This window comes from Felis catus, chromosome F1, assembly GCF_018350175.1.
Source record: "Felis catus isolate Fca126 chromosome F1, F.catus_Fca126_mat1.0, whole genome shotgun sequence".
Classification (NCBI taxonomy): Eukaryota; Metazoa; Chordata; class Mammalia; order Carnivora; family Felidae; genus Felis; species Felis catus.
In genome coordinates, this window is record NC_058384.1 from 28215521 (window position 1) to 28230767 (window position 15247).

At 38.1% G+C, this 15247-nt stretch overlaps 1 long non-coding RNA gene across 3 annotated transcripts in view; it reads left to right on the plus strand.

The window, feature by feature from the left end:
- Positions 1 to 14815, plus strand: part of LOC123382782 — a 129605-nt gene extending 114790 nt beyond the window's left edge. For all 3 annotated transcript variants that reach the window (XR_006591702.1, XR_006591703.1, XR_006591704.1), the window contains one exon: positions 13980 to 14815. This is a non-coding gene — a long non-coding RNA (uncharacterized LOC123382782). The remainder of the gene's footprint in view (positions 1 to 13979) is intronic.
- The last annotated feature ends 432 nt before the right edge of the window (positions 14816 to 15247 follow it).

Sequence of the window (15247 nt, forward strand, 5' to 3'; positions counted from 1 at the left end):
AAAAAAGCAAATACAGCCATGCTGGGCATTGGAGCTTTGATATGTGAATTTTGCAGGGACAAAAACATTCAGCCCCTCACATGTATCTACTATCTGTCCTGCTAAAGCTTTGGATGTACACACAGAGTGCAAGTATATTTTCTGAGAGGAAAGTTTTTTTCTACTTTAAATGGCACCCATGTCTACATTCCTATTTTATGATGTTCTGAGACAAATGCCATCATTTTCAGGGTTTGGGTCTCCTTAGGATTTTTAAAATACACTGGGAGAATTAATAAAAAAAAAACCCTTTTTTGGTGGCTATGACCAATTATGTTATTTCCTCTTTGAAGATGCTCGGCACACGCTAATAAAATGTATTTTTCCTAATGTTCATTTCACGTGGTCCTTAGAGATTCATACAAAGTCTGTATCTTTCCCGTTTTTCCTATGAAAGCAGCAAAGTATTGAGTTTGGAGTCTAATTTATTTACTCCAAATAAATTTTATTTACCAAACTCATTTACTCCAAAACAACTTACCCAAGGAAAATTGGATTAATTCCTTAACAGTTCTGCGCCTTATTGGCACAGCAGAGCTAATCTTGTGAGGATTCAATGAGGTAATTGATGTTCAAAGCTTGGTAAGGGCCTGGCACTCTTTACCACTAATATAAAGGACACAGATATAGGACATAATCAAAACCATTTGCATGGATTAAAATATTCTTTTTTTTTTTTTAATTTTTTTTTTCAACGTTTATTTATTTTTGGGACAGAGAGAGACAGAGCATGAACGGGGGAGGGGCAGAGAGAGAGGGAGACACAGAATCGGAAACAGGCTCCAGGCTCTGAGCCATCAGCCCAGAGCCTGACGCGGGGCTCGAACTCACAGACCGCAAGATCGTGACCTGGCTGAAGTCGGACGCTTAACCGACTGCGCCACCCAGGCGCCCCAAATATTCTTTTTTTTTAAGTAAGAAAGTTTAAAAAAAATTGGTATAAGACTTAGTGAAACCAGATTGACAAATTGATATCCTGATGCTGTATTATTGCATTTCATCTTAATCAGCTGCTTTCCTCCTACCCAATCCATGGGGATTTCCAATTTCCAATAGGAAGATCTCTATTTTTTCCTGAGTCACCTTGCTTTGACCTCTTACCTGCAACTTTGTCTGCACTGGTCAAGGAATAAGGAGGTCAAGATATTGTTGTCAGTTTATTTGTGACTCTACAATTTAACAGGCCAGTATCCCTCACAAACATGGATGCAAAAATTCTCAATAAAATACTCGTAAACTGAATCCAACAATACATTAAAAGAAATAACTCACATAGTGAAGTGGGATTTATTCCTGGGTTGCAAGGGTGGTTCAATATTTGCAAATCAATGTTATATACTACTTAATAACAGAAAGGATAAGAACCATTTGATCCTTGGGGAGCCTGGGTGGCTCAGTTGGTTGGGTGACTGACTTTGGCTCAGGTCCTGATCTCATGGTTTGTGGGTTAGAGCCCCACATTGGGCTCTGTGCCGAATGCTTGCTCGGAGCCTGGAGGCTGCTTCAGATTCTTTCCTTCTCTCTCTGCCCCTCCCCCACTTGTGTTCTGTCTCACTCTATCTCTCAAAAATAAATAAATGTAAAAAAAAACCCGTTTGATCTTTCAGTGGGTGCAGAGGAAGCGTTCGACATGATAAAACCCTGAAGAAAGTAGGTTTAGAGGAAACATAAAACAATAAAGTCCATATATGAAAAACCTACAGGTGATATCCTCACTGGGGAAAAACAGCTTTTCCCCTACGATCAGGAACAAGACAGAGATGTCCACTCTCACCACTGTTATTTAACATAGAATTGGAAGTCCTACCCTCAGCAGTCAGACAACAAAAAGGAATAAAAGGCATCCAAATAGGCAAGGAAGAAGTCAGACTTTCACTATTTGCAGATGACATGATACTCTGTGTAGAAAACCCAAAAGATTCTGAATAAACTGCTAGAACTGATACACTAATTCAGTAAAGTTGTAGGATTACAAAGTCAATGTACAGAAATCTGTTGCATAGCTATACACCAATAATGAAGCAGCAGAAAGAGAAATCAAGGAATCAATCCCATGTACAATTGTGCCAAAAAATAATAAGATACCTAGGAATAAACCTCATCAAAGAGGTGAAAGACTTGTACTCTGAAAACTATAAAACATTGATGAAATGGGAGGTGTCACAAAGAAATGGAAAGACATTCCATGCTCATAGATTGGAAGGACAAATATTGTTAAAATGTCTATACCACCCAAAGAAATCCACAGATGTAATGCAATTCCTATCAAAATACCAGCAGCATTTTTTTTTTTTTGCAAAACTAGAACAAACAATCCTAATATTTGTATGGAACCACAAAAGTCCCTGAATAGCCAAAGGATCCTTGAAAAAGCAAAGAAAAGCTGGAAACAACACAATTTTGGACTTCAAGTCATATTGTAAAGTGGTAGTAATCAAAAGAGTATGGTGCTAGCACAAAAATAGACACATAGATCAATAGAACAGAATAGAAAACCCAGAAATAAACCCCCAACTCCATGGTCAATTAATCGTTGACAAAGTAGGAAAGAATATCTAATGGGAAAAAGTTTCTTCAACAAATGGTGTTGGGAAAACTGGACAGCATCATGGAAAAGAATGAAACTGGACCACTTGCTTATACCATACACAATAATTAATCCAAAATGGATTAAAGACCTACATGTGGGATAGGAAACCATCAAAATCCTAGAGAACACAGGCAGTAACTTCTTTGACATTAGCCATAACTTCTTTCTAGATATGTCTCCTGAGGCAGGGGATATAAAAGCAAAAATAAATGATTGGAACTTCATCAAAATAAAAAACTTATGCACAGCAAAGGAAATAACAAAACTAAAAGCTACTCTATGGAATGGGAGAAGATATTTACAAATGACATATCAGATAAAGGGTTAGTATCCAAAATCTATAAAGAGCTTATAAAACTCAACACTCAAAAAATGAATTATCCAATAAAAAACGGGCAGAAGACACAGACATTTTTCCAAAGAAGACATCCACATGGCCAACAGACACATGAAAAGGTGTTCAAGATCACTCATCATCAGGGAAGTACAAATTAAAACTACCATGAGATGTCACCTCACACGTGTCACAATGGCTAAAATCAAGAAACAACAGGTGTTGGCAAGGATGTGGAGAAAGGGGAACCCTCTTACACTGTTGGTGGGAATGTGAACTGGTGTAGCCACTCTGGAAAACAATGTAGAGTTTCCTCAAAAAGTTGAAAATAGAACTATCCTATGATCCAGCAATTGTATTACTAGGCATTTACAGAAAAAATACAAAAATACTTTTTCAAAGTGATACATGCACCATGATGTTTATAGCAGCATTGTCTACAATGGCCAAATTATGGAAAGAGCCCACGTGTCCATCAACTGATGAATAAAGAAAATATGGTGTGTGTACACACACACACACACACACACACACACACACACACACACTGGAATATTACTGAGCCATCAAAAAGAATGAAATCTTGCCATTAGCAAAACATAGGTGGAGCTAGAGAGTATTATACTAAGCGAAATACAGCAGAGAAAGACAAATACCATGTGATTTCACTCCTATGTGGAATTTAAGAAACAAAACAAATGAAAAAAGGGGGAAAAAAAAGAGACAGAGGTAAACCAAGAGACAGACTCTTAACTATGAAACAAACTGATGGTTACCAGAGGGGAGGTGGATGGGGGATGGGTAAAATAGGTGATGGGCATTAAGGAGTACACTTGTGATGAGCACCGGGTATTGTATGGAAGCGTTAAATCGTTGTATTGTACACCTGAAGCTAATAATACTGTATGTTAACTAACTGGAATTTAAATAAAATTAAAAAAAAATAATAAAATTCACAGTGTCCACCAGGCCGGCTCCACCCTCCGCTCTTCACAGAGCTTCCTGTTTAAGTGAAGTCACCACATTCATCACAGATCTGGTTGTTGTTAGATCACCACTAATTTCCAGGACAAGTCAGGACTTTCTCACTAAGTGATCTAAATTCTCCCGCCAGGATGTTACCGCTTCTCAGATGATGGCTAAGTCAGCTGCCCCAGACTATAACGATGGCAGTATTTTCGTTTTGACATTCTATCTTCAACCACTCGAGTCTTTTCTCTGCTAGTAAGACTGAAAAAAACATAGGCTACTAAAATAAAGGGTGCGCAGTCAAACTGCCTTTCTGTCAAGGACTTTAAATTTTAGCTTTGCTCTGCTGACGAGGTGAAAGGCAAAGTGTAATTAGCACTAATAGCATGCTTTTATGGTTCCATTCCACCTCACCCCCAGATAAAAGTCAACGTATTCCACAGTTTAATAATGAGCAATGATTAGGTAGGATGTGCAACTACATTTAGGGAATTAGTGGTTTAACCTAGAGCACTTCTTTTTAGCCTTTGGGTCTTGCTTCTGGGAAGAGACTTGGAGGCAGGCTAAATTTTGAAGCTGTTTTGAAAATGACCTTGTTTCTGTCTCCTCATTCAGATCTCTCCAGGGAATAGTTTGTTCTAGGACATCATGCTCAAGGCCATGGTGGGTCCTCCAGAAAGAAAAAAATTGACCTTCAAATAAGAATTCTCAATTTCCCAGAAATAAAACAACTAAAGGGGAATAAATAAAGCAAAACTTTTACAAGGAAGAATACTCTTTCTTTTTAAAAAAAAAATTTTTTTTTAACGTTTATTTATTCTTGAGACAGAGGAACGGGGGAGGGGCAGAGAGAGAGGGAGACACAGAATCGGAAGCAGGCTCCAGGCTCTGAGCCATCAGCCCAGAGCCTGACGCGGGGCTTGAACTCACAGACCGCGAGATCGTGACCCGGGCTGATCTGACGCTCAACCGACTGAGCCACCCAGGCGCCCCGGAAGAATACTCTTTCTAACTTGTGATGTAGCAATGCTAAAAATCTCTCTTTAACCCACCTTTAGTCCCATCCCACTCTCCTAATGTTCAATCTGTTAGGGAAAAAATGTCAGATCTGGTTGTTGTTAGATCAGGGAACTCAACTCCATATGGGGGCTTCCTTGAACTCAGTGTCACCTTTAACAAGCTTCAGTGTATTCCTGTTACAGAGTTGCTTTATGTCTAGAATATCTCTTTAGTCCAATAAATCTCTTTCGAGTGCATATTGATAACCACTAAGGGCAGTGTTAGGTGTGGGGAATAGAGGTATAAAGATGAACATGACACAGTTTCTTCCTCATGCCAGAGGAAGACAGCGGTTACATCAATAATCATAAGGCACTGAAGTCCATGTATTACTAGAGGTGAACATGGAAGAGGGGTAGTAAAATGGAGGAATTGGTTCGAGAACCAGAGAGTTGAATAGTCCTCAGGGAAGGCTTACTCTGGAGGTGGGAAACCCTGAACAGGATCTTTAAAGTTGAAAAGGAGTTCTCCTGGCCGCAGTAGTGAATGTGTTATAGAAAGGGAGAATAAAAGGGAACGGAATACATTTTAGGAAGAGGGAGGAGTAGATGCCCCAATGTTTGGAAAAGCATACAGTAGTGCCAAAATTAGGCATATTTGATTTTCCAGGTAAACTTTATAAAAGGGACTTCAGCTTATACTCAAGAACTTAATGACAAGAGAAAAACTCATATAAGTGGCAGCATTTTAGTTGGTGAGGCGACCCTATAGAACTTTTTTTTTTAAGTTTATTTATTTTGAGAAAGACACAGCATGAGTGGGGGAGGGGTAGAGAGAATCCCAAACAGGCTCTGTGCTGGCGACACAGAGTCTTATGTGGGGCTTGAATTCATGAACCGTGAGATCATGGCCTGAGCTGAAACCAAGAGTCGGACACTCAGCTTACTGAGCCAGCCAGGTGCCCAAGACCATTTAGAGCTTCTAGTTAAGTTGTTTTCAGTGGTGTGAGGGGCACTGGGTTCCTAGAAAGGGCCCATGGAACCCTGATGATGCTGAGTGAAGATCTGGGGGCAAATGGGCCAAAGGAGCCAGACTGCGCCTTCCCCCCACCCATTACTTCAACCAGAGAAGAGCATCAGTAGCTCTTGTGTTGGGCTTCTGGTTTTATAACTGAAGAAACTGGGCCCGGAGAAGTTATGTGGCTCACTCAAGAGCATTTAGCTAATTTATCATAGAGATGAACCGGAAAACCAGGCTCCTGACTTCCAGTTCAGTTCTTCCTTAAATTGGATTGTACTGCCTCTTCCATATTCAAGTCATATTGACAAGTTAAAACTTATAAAACAACAGGAGTTTTAAAATGAAGGAAAAAAAAAAAAGACCTGAAATGAAAAAAAATCAGACACATTCTCATGGTAGCATGGGGAGAGAGAGCTGCCCTTCCTCCCCCCATCCACCCACTAGGTCAGAGAAATGCCCATGATTCATTGCTCTTGCAGAGATGGTGCGAGCGGCCAAAGATGTTGCATCATGTATTGTTGCTATTCTTACCACATAGTGTCATTCTACTAGTGACCGTTGCTTTGTTTTGTTTGACATTCTTTCTATATTTCAAATTTGGCTGCCTTTCAGAACACCAGAAAACTTTTTTTACTTTCAATCCTTTCTTTAAACAATTTTTAATGTTTATTTTATTTTTGAGAGAGAGAGAGGATGAGGCCAAGCGGGGGAGGGGCAGAGAGAGAGAGAGAGAGAGAGAGAGAGAGAGAGACAGAATCAGAAGCAGGCTCCAGGCTCTAGGCTGTCAACATAGAAACTGATGCAGGGCTTGAACCCACAGACTGCAAGATCATGACCTGAGCTGGAGTTGGATGCTTAACTGACTGAGCCACCCAGGCTCCCCTACCCATCCATTATCAATAGAAGAGGAGTGATAAAGAAGAGTAGATAAGAATTTGTGAAAGTGTTTGTATAACATTCTACAAGGATGTTTCCTTCTGAGACATACTATCTCTAGTGTTTATACCAAATCCTCAGATAAAAGTCTCATTTGGGGGAAGTTATATTTAATATCACTAGGCTCTGCAAAGCAATTCAGTGGCAGCTTTTTGGATTTTTAATTCTCATTCATAAATTCATCTATTTATTCATTTGAGTACCTGCCATGAGACAGTCTTTGTTTAATGAGAAAAAAAAAATGAGGTCCTTGCTTTCCTAGAAGTTACATTCTTTTAAATGAAATGAAAAAGTTCTTTATTTGATCAATTATTCATATTTCTATGGTTGTTTTGGATCCAGATGTATGCAAGTGTTGGATATTTATTGATGGTCCATGAAGAAAGTAACAAATGCCCATGTGTTTATGACCCAAACTGATAAAGTAAATTGGTTGAGATACTCATGGGGTATCATGTCAAATTAATTATCAGACCCTGGTCAAACTTGAGGTGACACTGAAGGTTTACATTTTTGCTTGGCCTTAAGGTAAGTGATACAAAATAATTCACCTTAGGCCAAGTGAACCATTACTGTTATGTGCTGAGTTGTGTCCCCCCCAGATTCACATGGTGGGATCCTAATCTCCAGTATCTCATTATGTGACTGTATTTGCAGACAGGGTCTTCGAAGAGGTCATTGAATTAAAATGAGGTCATTAGAGTGAGACTGAGTCCAACATAACTAGTGTCCTTCTAAGAAGAGATTGGGACACAGGTACAGAAAGAAGACCATATGAAGACACAGGGAAGACATGGCCCCTCTGTAAGCCAAGGAGAGAGACCTCAGAAGAAACCAATCCTGCAACACATTGATCTTCGACTTCTAGCCACCAGATTTATGAGAAAATAAATTTCTGTTGTTTAAAGTCACCCAGTTTGTGGTACTTTGTTATAGCAACCATAGTAAACGAATACAATTACTTATATCAGTAAGGGAACATTAGATTTTTCATCAGTAAATACACTAGGCCGTGCTGTGGTAATAATGCCCAACTCTCAGTGTCTTAGAAGAAAATTATTTTGAAGGACTTGCTGTATGCCCATTTCAGGGGCTCTGGTCCTAGCTGTTTTCACTCAGAGGGGAGCTGATGGAGCCGCCATACGTGAAATGTTGCTGGTCATTGTGATAATGTGAAGGAAAGGGAAAATGGTTGGTAGGTCTTAAAGGCTTCCATTGGGAAGTAGCTCATGTCACCTCTACTCAAATTCACTTCCAAGAGGGTGAGAAGGGATTGTAAACCCTATTGTGTGCCTGGATGGAAGACCACCTGAAATATCAGTGAATGACACCAATCATGACTATGATACTTAACATATTCTGTGTTTCACAGAAAACAAAAACAAAACACTTGAACAAGTTCATGGGAAAAACTACCAGGACAAGTTGAGCTAGGAATTGCCATGATTATCCAGACAACAAGCCCAACCATAGTATCTAGTTTTTAGATCAAAGTGATAATCCTTGTTTCCGATCCTAGTTTATCGTATCCCTAGCACAGTGAGAGAGTGTAAAAACAAAGGGAAAATGGTGAAAATAGGGGAGAATAAGAAAAGTCTAATATTTATTGGGAGACCAGCACTTACTGAATAGCTTACATGTAACAGTTGCATTACAAATTAGTTCTTAATTTATAATGTCACCAAATAATAAGATAATTTTAAAATAAAAAATCCAAAAACTAAAAATATATCAACTTGCCTCAAGGATGAGAGTGTAACTCTATACAGTACAAAGCCCTTGCTCCATTATTTATACAATGGGTTTTTAATTATTTTTTTTAACGTTTATTGATTTTTGAGACAGAGAGAGGCAGAGCATGAACAGGGGAGGGTCAGAGAGAGAGAGAGGGAGACACAGAATCTGAAACAGGCTCCAGGCTCTGAGCTGTCATCACAGAGCCTGATGCGGGGCTCGAACCCACGAACCGCGAGATCATGACCTGAGCTGAAGTCAGACGCTTAACCGTCTGAGCCACCCAGGCGCCCCAATATGCTATGGGTTTTTAAATCTTCATTTGTGACCCATTAGTGGGTTATAAAGTTGTGGCCCCTGTTTTTTTAAATTCAAGTATAGTAAACACACAGTGTTATATTAGTTTCGGTGTACAATATAGTGATTCAACAATTTTATATATTACTTCGTGCTCATTATGATAAGTGTATTCTCTCTTTTTTTTTTAAAGTTTTTATTGTTTATTTATTTATTGAGAGTTGAGAGAGAGTCCCAAGGAGGTTCTGCACTGTCAACGCAGAGCTTGCTGTGGCGCTCGATCCCGTGAATGGTGAGATCATGACCTGAACCAAAATCAAGAGTTGGATGCTTAACTGACTGAGCCACCCAGATGTCCTGATAAGTGTACTCTTAATCCCCTTCACCTACTTCATGCATCGCCCCCCCCCCCCTCCTCTGGTAATCATCAGCTTATTCTTTACAGTTAAGAATGTGTTTTTTGGTTTGTCTCTTTTTAAAATATGTTTTGTTTCTTAAATTCTGCATATGAGTGAGATAATATGCTGTTTGTCTTTCTCTGACTGATTTCTATTACTTAGCATTGTACTCTCTAGATCCATTCATGTTGTTGCAAAGATTTCATTCTTTTTTAATGGCTGAGTAATATTCCATTGTATATGTATACCACATCTTTATCCATACATCTGTCCATGGACATTTGGGCTGCTTCCATAATTTGGCTGTTGCAAATAATGCTGCAATAAACATAGGGGTGCCTATATCTTTTCAAACTAGTGTTTGTGCATTCTTTGGGTAAATGCCCAGTAGGATCGGAATTATAGGATCATATGGCAATTTTATTTTTAATTTTTGAAGGAGCCTTCGTAGTGTTTTTTCCACATTGGCTACACTAGTTTGCACTCCCATCAACAGTGCACAAGGGTTCTTTTTTCTCCATATCCTTGCTAATATGTGTTGTTGATTTTAGCTGTTCTGAGAGGTGTGAGGTAGTATCTCATTGTGATTTTGATTCACGTTTCCCTGATGATGAGTGATGTTGAACATCTCTCCATGTGTTTGTTGGCCATCTGTATGTCTTTGGAGAAATGTCTGTTCATGTCTTCTCCCATTTTTAAATTGGATTTATGTGTGTGTGTGTGTGTGTGTGTGTGTGTGTGTGTGTGTGTGTTGAGTTCTCTAAGTTCTTTCTCTGTTTTGGATGCTAACCCTTTATTGGATATGTCATTTGCAAATATTTTCTCCCATTCCACAGGCTGCCTTTTAGTTTTGAAGATTGTCTTCTGCACTGTGCAGAAGTTTTTTTATTTTGATATAGTCCCAATAGTTTATTTTTGCTTTTGTTTCCCTTGCCTCAGGAGGCATCTCTAGAAAAATATTGTTACAGCCAATGTCAGAGAAATTACTGCTTGTGCTCTTTTCTAGGATTGTCATGGTGTCACACTTCGGTCCTTAATTCATTTTGAGTCTATTGTTGTGTAAGAAAGCGGTCCAATTTCATTCATTTGCATGGAGCTATGCAGTTTTCCCACATAATATGATCATGGGTTTATTTCTGGGTTTTCTATCCTGTTCCATCAATTTATGTCTGTTTTTGGGCCAGTACTATATTGTTTTGATTACTGCTCTTTTGTGTAGTGTTTCTTGAAATCTGGGATTACGATACCTCCAGTTGTATTTTTCTTTTTCAGGACTGCTTTGTCTACTCAGGGTTTTTTGTGGTTCCATATAAATTTTAGGATTATTTGTTCTAGTTCTGTGAAAAACGCTGTTGGTATTTTGATAGGGATTGCATTAAATTTGTAGGTTGCTTTGGGTAGCATGGACATTTTAACAATATTTGTTTTTCTAATCCATGAGCATGGAATATCTTTCCATTTGTTTGTGTTCTCTTCAGTTTTTTAAATCAATATTTTGTAGTTTTTATTTTTTATTTTATTTTTTTATTTTTTTATTTTTATTTTTTTATTTAAAAAAAAATTTTTTTTTTCAACATTTATTTATTTTTGGGACAGAGAGAGACAGAGCATGAACGGGGGAGGGGCAGAGAGAGAGGGAGACACAGAATCGGAAACAGGCTCCAGGCTCTGAGCCATCAGCCCAGAGCCCGACGCGGGGCTCGAACTCACGGACCGTGAGATCGTGACCTGGCTGAAGTCAGACGCTTAACCGACTGCGCCACCCAGGCGCCCCATCAATATTTTGTAGTTTTTAGAACACAGGTCTTACATCTCCTTGGTTATGTTTATTCCTAGGTATTTTATTATTTTAGATGCAGTTGTAAATGCGACTGTTTTTTTAAATTTCTCTTTCTGCTACTTCATTTTCAGTGTATAGAAATGCAGTGGATTTCTGTATATTGATTTTGCATCTGAAGACTTTACTGAATTCATTTATTAGTTCTAGGTGTTTTTTGGTGGAGTCTTTAGGGTTTTCTATATATGGTATCATGTGAGCTGCAAACGGTGAAAGTTTTACTTCTTCCTTACCAATCTGGGTGTTGTTTATTTCTTTATGTTGTATAATTGCCGTGGCCAGGAGTTCAGTACTATGTTGAGTGAAAGTTCTGAGAACGGGCATCCTTGTCTTGTTCCTGACCTTAGGGGAAAAGCTCTTACTTTTTCACCAGTGAGTATGATGTTAGTTGTGGGTCATCTATGCCTTTATTATGTTAAGGTATGTTTCCTCTAAACTTACTTTGTTGAGGGTTTTTTATCATGAATGGATGTTGTACTTTGTGAAATGTTTTCCTGCAATAATTAAGATGATCATATGGTTTTTATCCTTTCAATTATTGATGTGATATATCACATTGATTGACTTGCAAATATTGTACCAGTCTTACATCCCAGGTATAAAGCCCACTTGATTATGGTGAATGATTTTTTTAATGTATTATTGGAATAAGTTTCTAATATTTTGTTGAGGATATTTGCATCAATGTTTATAAGAGATATTGCCATGTAGGTCTCTTTTCTTATAGTGTCTTTAGCTGTTTTTGGCATCAGGGAAATTCTGGCCTCATAGAATGAATTTGGGAGTTTTCCTTCCTCTTTTATTTATTGAATAGTTTGAGAAGAATAGATATTAATTGTTCTTTAAATGTTTGGTAGAATTCACTTGTGAAGCCATGTGGTCCTGGACTTTGTTTCTTGGGAGTTTTTTGTTGTTGTTATTGTTTTGTTTTTTGTTTTTTCCTGGAGGGAAGGGCAGAGGAAGAGAGAGAGAAATTTTAGCAGGCTTCATGCCCAGTGCTAAACCCAAGGTGGAGCTTGATCTCGTGATTGTGAGATCATGACCTGAGCTGAAATCGAGTTGGATGCTTAACCAACTGAGCCACCCAGGCACCCTGGAAGTTTTTTGATACCTGATTCAATTTCATTGCTTGTAATCTGTCCATTCAAATTTTGTATTTCTTCCTGCTTATGTGTTGATAAGTTATATGTTTCTAGGAATTTATCCATTTTTTTCTAGGTTGTCCAATTTGTTGGCATATAATTTTTAATATTCTTTTATAATCTTTTGTATTTTTGTGGTGCCAGTTGTTATTTCTCCTCTTTTATTTGTGATTTTGTTTATTTGAGCCACCCCCCCCTCCCCTTTTTATGCATCTGGCTCAATGTTTATCAATTTAGTTGATCTTTTCAAGAACCAACTCCTGGTTTTATTGATACGTACTATTTTTTTCTTCAAATTTCTATTTCATTTATTTCTGCTCTAATCTTTATTATCTCCTTCCTCCTACTGATTTTGGGTTTTGTTTGTTGTTCTTTTTTCTAGCTTCTTAGGTCAAAGGTTAGGTGGTTTTATTTGAGATTTTTCTGGCTTCTTGAGGTAGGCCTACATTGCTATACTGTTCCCTCTGAGATTTTTAAAGTTAAAGATGTTAAACCCCCATGGATTGTAAGAACTTGTGAAATTTGGCCTTTCTGGTTTTCAAAGGCAAATGTTATGGGGATTCATCTTCCCTGTGCGGGTTCACCATATCTGGGATACATGGTGTGAGGATCTGTTTTTCACCCCTTCTCTATTCTGCCAGTGTTCTTTTCTCCTGTGGACAGTCTCATAGGTCCATTTAACTCCCAATCCCATCTCTGCCCTTCCTACCCTCTATAATGTGGCCTCTTCTCTACATTTAGCTGTTGAGAGTCTGTTCTGCCAGGCTTTGGGTCATTTTCTGGGTTATTTACACTGATGTGGATGTTATCTGATTGTATCTGTGAGATGAGATGAGCTTAGGATCCTCCTACTCTGCCATCTTCCCTTCAAGGTCTGTTTTTTAAGTTAATAAATGGAAAGTTTCAGTGATTCACAAATGATATTTCTTGAAACTTGTACTTCATTGATACACATATAGCCCTTTTGTGCATTTGAAATATATCGCTTTATTCCAAGCTGAATAAAGTATTTCTGCATCAACCATGATGTAGGATGGCCTCATCTTCTGTCCCCTCTCCCTCAAACAAAAGCACTGTACTCCTTCAAAATGTCCTGGCTGAGCCTGTGACAAAGAATATGATCATTACAAGAGGTCATACAATTTTTGATAGAACAAGAATCCTGTTAAGGATCTTTTTAATTTTTCACAGACTGAAGTTTTGAGAAGTTCTTTTGCTCAGAAAACATGAAGTCAGTGTGGAAACATCAATTTTGTCACTTGAGGTATAAGTAAGAATTTGACTTGTTGGGCTTGATTTTCCATCCAATCTGGAGTACACTTCTATACACAAAGTCATTGCTTGCACATAAAACATATTTAGTGTATTTTTGGTAAATATTTATTGTATACGTAGCACTGGAGGAAAAAAAGCGGCTTATCCTGTTTGCCAAAAATCTGTAAAACCTGCATGTAGATAATCAGGAAATGTCACTGTGCACTGGCTGCTCAATAAATCTGTTTTCCTTTTTTTGTTTTCTGGTAACACAGCTAGAATGTATTTCCTAGCCTCTCCTGCAGTGATATGTGGCTGGATGACTGAGTTCTAGTCAATGAAATGCAAGTAGAAGTGATTTCTTCAACTCCTGGGACTGGCCCCTAAGAATCTTCCACGTGTATTCACTTACAATCTTTCCTCTTTCCAGGTAATTTAAATGGAAATGATCCCAGCATGGCCTTGAAAGGCATGTTTTGATAATAGCAGAACTTTGCCAATCTAGTTCAGTGAACAGCCGTGTGAAAAAGGACAACCCCACCAAGGTATTTACCAGTAGAGTACTTTTATGTGAACATACATGAAGAACGAAACAAAACATAACTTACGTGGTGTTTGAGCCCTTATGTGTTTTGGGCCTACTCATTATAGCAAATAGGCTATCCTAATTAATACATTCTGAAAATGAATATTCTGGATAAGCAAACTAGTTTAGGTAAGATCCATGAGTAAGTCTATGAGAGGAAAATCATTGTAACTAGGAAAAATAATTCATCTTTACTGATTCCTTATTTTGATGTTTTCCCTCAGGTTTTATCAGACTCTTTTGGGGCTTCTGTTACATTTTAGGTCAACAATGATAGAATGATGTTTAAATATTCTATATACATAAAATATAGAATGTACATTTAAGTATGAGAATGGTATACATGTTTTCAAAGAATTGTTCTCAAAGAATTCAACATGCCTGAGCTTGTATTTAGCTGGACATGTTCTATGAACAAGAGGAATGTGTTTATTAATTCTCAAGAGTATTATTTTAATTATGAATATTATTTTATTATTTAATTAATATTATTTTAATTATGGAAAAAAGTGGAGATAGTCCAGCTCTCAGCATGCCTCCTTGACCCATGAGGTATTTTTTTAGGCAGCCATGCTTTCCTGGTCACTTTGACAGTATTTAATTTTAAAAATTAGGTCTTTTGGGGATGCCTGGGTGGCTCAGTTGGTTGAGTGCCTGACTCTTGGTTTTGGCTCAGATAGTGATCCAGGATCATGGGACTGAGCCCTGAATCGGGCTCTGTGCTGAGTGTGGAGCCTGCTTGAGATTCTCTCTCTCTCTCTCTCTCTCTCTCTCTCTCTCTCTCTCTCTCTCTGTCTCTCTCTCAATTGCCCTCTCTCTCCCTCTTTCCCTCTTCCCCACCCTGCCTCTGTCCCTCTCCCCTGCTTGTGCTCTCTTTTTTTTTCTCTCTCTCTCTAAAATAAAAAAAATTAAGTCATTTGAAAAGTCTTTTGCATAATAGAATCAACTTTAAAGATCATTAATGGTAAAGAAATGAAATTTAGTGATAAGATCTGAGTTCAACAGTAAGGACCAAAATTTGATCAAATTATAATGTTGTTATAAATAGACAAAGAATTTTCCAGATTTATAAAACCTCTTGATGATAATTAAATTTATTTATTCTTCCTAAT